The sequence below is a fragment of the Poecilia latipinna genome, unplaced genomic scaffold, assembly GCF_001443285.1.
Source record: "Poecilia latipinna isolate Pla-1442-1.1 unplaced genomic scaffold, P_latipinna-1.0 Scaffold896, whole genome shotgun sequence".
In the NCBI taxonomy this organism is placed as follows: Eukaryota; Metazoa; Chordata; class Actinopteri; order Cyprinodontiformes; family Poeciliidae; genus Poecilia; species Poecilia latipinna.
In genome coordinates, this window is record NW_015113512.1 from 236,751 (window position 1) to 244,554 (window position 7,804).

Here is a 7,804-nt window from a genome sequence, read left to right on the forward strand (position 1 = left end):
TAATTTGATAACCAATCATCTAACTACTCGGGGGCATTAGTGTTGAACTTTACTAAATGATCAGTAGATCGTTATTTTTTTTTTTTTACAAAAAATAATTTAAAGAATTTGCTAGTGATTTCACAGCAAAAAACTGTAATGACCAGAAATTCTTTGAGGCACTGCCTTAGATGTATGATTATTTGAACATGTTAATACAAAAAGGATGTTTTTTGTGCATCTCTTTAATTGTTGCATTAGCACAACCTTAGATTTCAATGGGTATGAAAACCGATTTATCAAATTAGTCAAACCTAATCAATATTATACTACTCTGAACAGAGATGTATTAAACACAATTTGGGACTTGTGAATTTATTTTATTTAAGGCAATAAAAGAGGTTGAGAAAAGAATGGAAACCATGATATATGGTTTAATCAAACCTGCCCTGAAAATTCAACACTGTTTGTCATTTGTGGAATCTCCACTCTGTGGAAACAAAACAAAACAAAAAAATTATTGGGTTACCTAAAAATGCTGCTGAGGTCAAATTTCCTCTTGCTGTCAATCTATTGAGCCGTCTCCTCTCTTGAGCTGGATGTATTCTCACAACCCCTATTGTGTCACTTGTTTCTTTCCCGCTGCCATGAGGAGCCCACAGCAAACGCGCAGCTTGTCCTGGGCTCGTGTTTCTCCCAGCTCTGCCATGTTTGAAATCGCTCAGGGTGCTGAGTAAAGAAGCTGTTGACTGCTTTATGTTTATCAGTTGCTTCTGTGTTTTAAGTCAAATGCAACATCATTTAATGCAGTAATAGGCTAAGAGGTTTACCAAGCACAGCATAAATAGAAACCATAACAATAAAAATCATCTAACGGCTCTGTGCTGGCTTGTATTTTTTTGTATGTGTGTTTAAACTCCATTACTGGCTACAGGCATTTACATGCCAGCTCTAATTTCCATTCTGGACTTTTGCTGAGGCTTGGTACTTTAGTGCACCACCAGAGCACTGGGCCACACGTTTACACGAAGCCATAAACTGTGTCAGTGGAGATGTAACCTCAGTCTGAACTAAGTGCAGGAAAGAAGCCTGATGGATTACCTGGAGCTGACCTGGGGTGTTAGTTGTGATGAATCTGTCCAAAGCCATCTGGGGCCCCACCAGAGTTATTGCTTGGCTGTTATCGGTCGAAAGCTGACACTGACAGGGTATGTTGTGACAAAACATCAGCACTGAGGTGTTTCTTGTTTAACATTAGGATTCCTACTCAGGAGGGGAAAAAAAGTGAAATTTATGAGTAAGACTTTAATGTTCAGTAATGGTCAATAAACACCAGGCTCATCATGATGAATGGTGTTGAATCCTCTCTCACAGATGTGTTCTTGCACAACGATTACTTTTAACTATGGTGATTATGACACACATTTTAGTGGATAAGATTAAACACTGCTTGCCAGGAACATTACATGTGTTGCGAAGAATTTTTCTAGAATTTTTAATAAAGTAGATGAACATGTCGACTTCGGAACAGAAAAGAAAATGTATTCAGGCTTCTGGTTCAGCTAAGAACGGGCATTTTTTTGTTTTAACAACTAGAGTAACTCATAGCCCAGTGTGGTTTAACTATTGTACTTCTTTGGGAGTAACTGACAGAGAAGTCTAATGTCTGTAATTTGTGTTACCCCTACACCATGCCGCCCTTGGCAGGAAGCCATATCACCTATTCTAGAACTGAAACTGAATCAGTGCTTTTCTTATTTTAGATTTCTTCCTTCCTCAGCTCTCCGAGCTGCATCACTTGGTTCAATACACTGCCGATGATAAAGCTCCGTCATTTTATGACAAATATACCCCTAAAATAGTAAAAAATCAAGAAAGTAATCCAGAGTTTATAGACTATAATATAGAAGCTGCACCAGTTGTCCATTTCTAGATGCAAAAAAGCAACCACAGATTGCGTACCGTTCAGACCTGGAGCAGAGCCACAGTATTGCTAGAAAACTGCTCTATTACTGCAGCTGCAAATGTAAATAGGATCAAAATTAAAATATTAAAATTCTCCAAATGTACCACAAAACTAAAGTGCTTCATTTTGATGGAATGGCCCCTATTTGATCCTCAGCATATGCTCTCTGGACTGGTCACATCAGTGTTATCCCAATAATCCCCTTTTTGCAGTGAAGAGTTCACAGAGGATTGAGGTATCTCTGATACTATGTGAGACATGTGTTTTTTATTTGGTCACTAGGCAGTCACGCTGCCTTATCAGCATTTCAGAACCAGCTGGGAATGCACTCCTGCACAACTTCATTGGGACACCAGCAAAAAATGATTCAGACTTTGAAAGATAATAGAGATCCATATGCTTCATATGTTTACTTTAATTCGGTTAAGAAATATTTTAGTCATTCTCAGGCTCAAAGAGTATCTCTGTCTTTTATCCATTCAATTTCCTTCAGGCGTAGGCCAGGAAAAAGATTCTCTTAGTATCATAATCTTTAGGAAAAATGCCACAGTTTCACTGTATTTTCACAACATTTTTAAACAGGAATAGATAACATGAAATGTATCTTTTTTTTTAACCAACAAAGCAACAATTGGAACAAAAGAACATGAGGATTATTGCTGTTGTAAAAGTGTTATGTGTAGAGAAAAGATCACATTGATTTCAAACAGTTTGAAATCAGCTGACTGGTTCAGTCTAGGTTTGACTCGTTTAATGCATTTTCTTTTTTTTATAGGGCAGTGAATGAATCATTAAAGATGAATGAATTACATGTAAACTTTAGTCAACATGGTTCTTATTGTGTTTACAAATCCTTTCTCATCTAGTCTGTCACAATATCAAACAATGACAAGTACTCATACTGCTTAGCACAAAATACTAACTTGGACCAAGTTTATCCATGAAGCAAACACACAGACTGTTTAAATTAGCTTGAAGTGGCCTTAAAACTTTTATTTCTGTTAAATCTTAGACTTTGACTTACATTGCTGTAGGCTTAGGCTACTAAAGGACATACTAGTTACCTTTCCTTAATTTACTACTTTGTCTTGCAAGTTTAAAAAGATTGCATTCTGGACTTGTGGCCTTAATTCTGTTCTCCTTTTGTTTTCCCCTTCTTAGAAATTACACCTGGCCCAGCATTTTTGTTAGCTGTAACACCCTCTTGGAAGGACTTTATGCATCTTTCTAGGGATTCCCTTGACTCTGCCTTCCTGTGTTTGATGCAGGCTACACAGAGCAAATGAAAGAGCTATTAACTAGCTGCATGTACTCTGTTTTTCATCCCCTACATTTAGTGACTTCATGGGATCGACTCTCTACTGTCACTAGGTACTTGTTCAGATTGCTTGATGCAACCTGTAGCATCCTTGGTACTATCATCTCATCTGTGTGGGCATTGACTGCAGTAATAGTCTATCCAACAGGCTGAATATTTCATCAAAATCCAAAGAAGATAGGAAAATTGTTTTCCTGGTGTTAGTACTGATGTTGAGTTTTAATCATAAAATGAGCTATGAAGCATTACATTACGTTATCCTCAAAGTCACATATTTGTAATGCAGCCTTAGTGCTCTTTGAATTTCACAGTAATATTTCATGAATATTTGTTCATATGGTGGGAATCTGGTGCCAGTAGGATTGTGGTGAGTTCATTTCCTCCATGTGCAGAATGGGAGGAGGAAGAGTTGGAAAGAGTGTGTGTTGAGGGAATGTATAGGGGGCAGTGGTCTTGCAGGAGTTAAGTATGACAAGCAATTAATCAGCCTGAGCAGCCTACCAGTATCACTTGACTGCAGAAAGCGGGAATAGAGGCCCGTCTGTGCTGAACAGCTGCAGAAGGAAATCGGCCCTTTGCCTTTCTTAGACATGTGCACCGAGAGCAGAGCGAGGCAAAATTAAGCAGTGAGAGTGAAAGGAGAGAGAGCGAGAGTTAGTGAGTGAGGCAACTTACAGATGGGCTGGAGGAGGGGAGGAGAAGAAGAGGAAGAGAGAAAAAAATGAAGGTTTTAACAGCCTGCCCACATCTGTTTATTTAGAAAAGAAACCATTGTGTCATTCAGTTATTCTAACAGCCTACGCCAGGGCCAATGTTAGTCCCACAATGACGGCTTTTTAAATACACAGTTTACACTCCTATGAAGTGGCCTCATAACTGCATTGGGCCTCAAGAACGTGCCAAATGGGGAACATACTATGGTTTCATATTCCCTGCCTCACTTTTTGACATCTCTATAGTGGACTGCAGTGCCAGAGGGAGAAGCAGTGGGGAACTTTTTTTTTTTTTTTTTGCACTGGTATTGGGTCTGCAATCTTAAATTCTTCTCCATCTGAAACTGCAGTGTACACAAGTTAATCCAAGACTGACTGCAAGAGATGTTTCTTTGAATGAGGCATTATGCACAGTCAGGCTCAGTGCATAGACGTGTGCTATGAGCTGTTCATATGTGTCACCTCGACATAAGTGCTACTCATGTTTCACACATCTCTAATAATTGCATTACAAAATGTCTTTCCACGTTATGCAGATGTTTTGTGTACACTGATGAGAACTGGAGTGCTGTCCTCTATCTGGAGGAAACCACATCTTTAAGTCCTTACAGTGGCTCCCAGAGTCAGAGAATAGACTTTAAAATACCTTTTGTTAGTTTATAAATCACTGAATGGCTTAGCACCACAATAAATTTAAGATCTTCTGCTGTTGTTGTTTCAACTTTCCAGAACCTGTAGGTCTTCTGGTTCTGGTCTCCTCTGCAGAACCAGAAACAAACATGGAGTAGCAGCTTTCAGCTTCTATGCACCACAAATCGGGAACAAACTTGATAGTGCATTTCCTTCAGTTTTTAGATCTTCAAAGTTTTAATGTTTTGGTCTTTCTCATATCAGTGTCAAGATCGTGATTAAGTTTCCTGAATTTTACTTTCATCTTATTCTAGTTGTCCCAAAAATTACATTTATTTCCCTTTTTAATTTTTTTTTATTTTTTCTTACTTTATCTTATGTAAATTAAATGTGGGCTACATTTGTAAAGTGCTTTATAAATAACATATAATTGATTTACAATTTGTGCAAAGTTTTGTAATGAAAAGAGGCTTTTTAACATTTAAAACTTTATTCCAAAGAACTTTTTGTTTATAAAGTCATTCCTCTACACAGCGGTGTGAAAAAAGCGATGGTGCCCTTCCTGATGTCCTTTTTTGTTTTGCATGTTTTTCGTACAAAAATGCAGTTTTTAAATAAAAATGTTAATTGTTATGGGAGAACAAAAAACAAACCTACATGTTCCTGTGTGAAACATTAATTGCCTCCTTTGCTAAAACATAACACAACTGTGGTTTTATCACACCTGCTTTCCCTTTCTCTAGCCACACCGAGACCTGATTACTGCCACACCTGTTTTTAATCAAGACATCACTTAAATAGGACCTTCTTGACAAAGTGAAGTACATCAAAAACCTGACACCATGCAGAGATCCAAAGAAATTCAGGAGCAAATGAGAAATAAAGAAATTGAGCTCTAGCAGTCTGGAAAGGGTTACAGAGTCGGAGACTACATGCACACTCATTATGAGGAAATGTTGCAAAGTCAACAACACAAAGTCTCAAGACTTTGAGACTTCATGATTACCAAATGTTTATGTAGATCATTTTTTCCACATATTTTCTTTTACATCTTAAAAAGTACCATTTCCGCAAATTTAACTATGATATAACAAAGCTTGCGGTTGAGTAGGCTTCGTGTGCAACATACTTTTGTCACATGTATCCATCATTCCTACAAGGCAGGCAAGCAGCAGGCAGGAAATTTTTAGCGCTTGTGGTTTTAGACATTTGCTTTGTTGTTTCTTTACACTGTGACATTTTTTTACTGCGCCGTGTTTGGAAGATTAGGGTCATGTGTCTGTGTTGGAGGTTAGGTCTTTTACTGGTAGGTCCATATGTGCTGGTGTTTGTCTGCAGTGATATGAAAGGCGTTTGAGCCTGTATAAACAGCCACGTATACAGGCACTGAGCAGCATATGTTGCAACAGCTGCGAGTGTGATATGCTGTCTGTGGAGGCTGTGTGGAAACTAACCCAGGTCTTTTCGGGTGAATACTCTTAAGCATACTTCAGTGCAATTATGGAAGTAATGCAGTGAATTAGCTTGAAGACTGAGCTCCACCTTCTTCAAGCCTTTTTCTTCAGCCATCCATTTTGCACCTCCACACCGGGAGTTGAGACATCACAACAGTTTCCATGAGTAAGGAGAGGGCAAAGGGGCACAACACAAGCTGTTAAAACTGAAGGCTTTTCAAGGAAATACTTGAAAAGAAAGCTGTATGAAATGTTTTTGCAAATGAACTGGGAAATGGAGGTATTTTTATTACGTTTACTGGCACTAAAACCACTGTAGTTGAAGGGGTTCTGATTTACATTATTACATATGTTATCATTGTGTGTTTTACACAAAAACAGCATAAAATAGTTTATTTCTCTGCTAAGAAATACTTTGTCAAAACAGGAACAACAATCACAAGACATCCAGTGGTGATAGAATATTTTCAAGTACAATCAAAAAGTGGGGGTGTGTGTGGCCACATACTATCATAATTAATAAATTCCAATATTATTGAAAAAAATATTTATTGCAGTAACTCAGTTCACACTTTATATAGATACATTTTACACAGACTGATATTTTAAAACTTTTTATTTCTATTAACGATTTTCTGCTTACAGTTAACAAAAACACAACAATTAACAAAACAGTTAACAAAAACACAACAATTTTGTTTTTTGATGCAGAAATGGGGAATTTAATAAAAATTGTCTGCTGTAGTATCTGCTTAAATATTGTTAAGGTACTTTTAGTCTGACATTAAGCCTCATTAGAAGGCAGGTTTGAATTTATTATATATGACCATACATGGTTAACATGATGAATATAGATTCATCCTTAGCATGGTTTGGTTTACTTGCATTCCAAAGTAAACATCGCTGTGGTCAGAGTGAATACGCTTGTGTAGAACAGGAGATTACTGGGTCTGATATTTTCCCTAAAACCATTTGCTAAATCTTCTGAGTGACTGGGCGTAATTTTCCTCAAGTGTTGATTAAAACGTTGTTCCTACCATCTGTGTTTGGGACTGTCTTCGCCTGACTCAGACCTCCATTTATAGCTTTGATATGAAGTCAGTTTCTGAAGATTTCCGTGTAGATTGGTGATGCTGGGAGAGAGAATACCGCTGGGATTTTGTAAAAATATTTTTACATCAAAATAAATATGCAATATTTACTTTTTCAAGTTGAAAACCTAAACAAAATGTTTGCTTTTTTTTACGCAAACCTTTTTTATTTTAAAAATGTATTTTGGTAAATCCTGTCTGAATTACAGGCAGTGAACTGTGATAAGAGGGTCAGGTGGATCTTTGCCTGTTTGACATGATGGATGACTCTAATCTCACTGATTAAAGGATCGCCCACCCCATCCATAACACTTCATTTCACATTTTACCCAGTCTGGTGGCAGTATGGTCTGCCTACTTCTTATAGGTTCAGGTAAACCAGAACAGCCTACTTTGAATTGAACCTTAACCAATATTAATGAGGTTAATTTCCTCCAAAAAACTAAACTATAGCCAGTGGTGGAGAAAGTACTCAAAAAATGTACTCAAAAAATGTACTTAAGTAAAAGTACAAATACACAGTCAAAAATGTACTCAAGTAAAAGTCAGTACCACATTAACATTTTACTTAAGTAAAAGTAAAAAAAGTAGTCTTTTAAAAATACTTAAGTATTAAAAGTACTTGCTGAATACATAACCTTATCGCTAATATC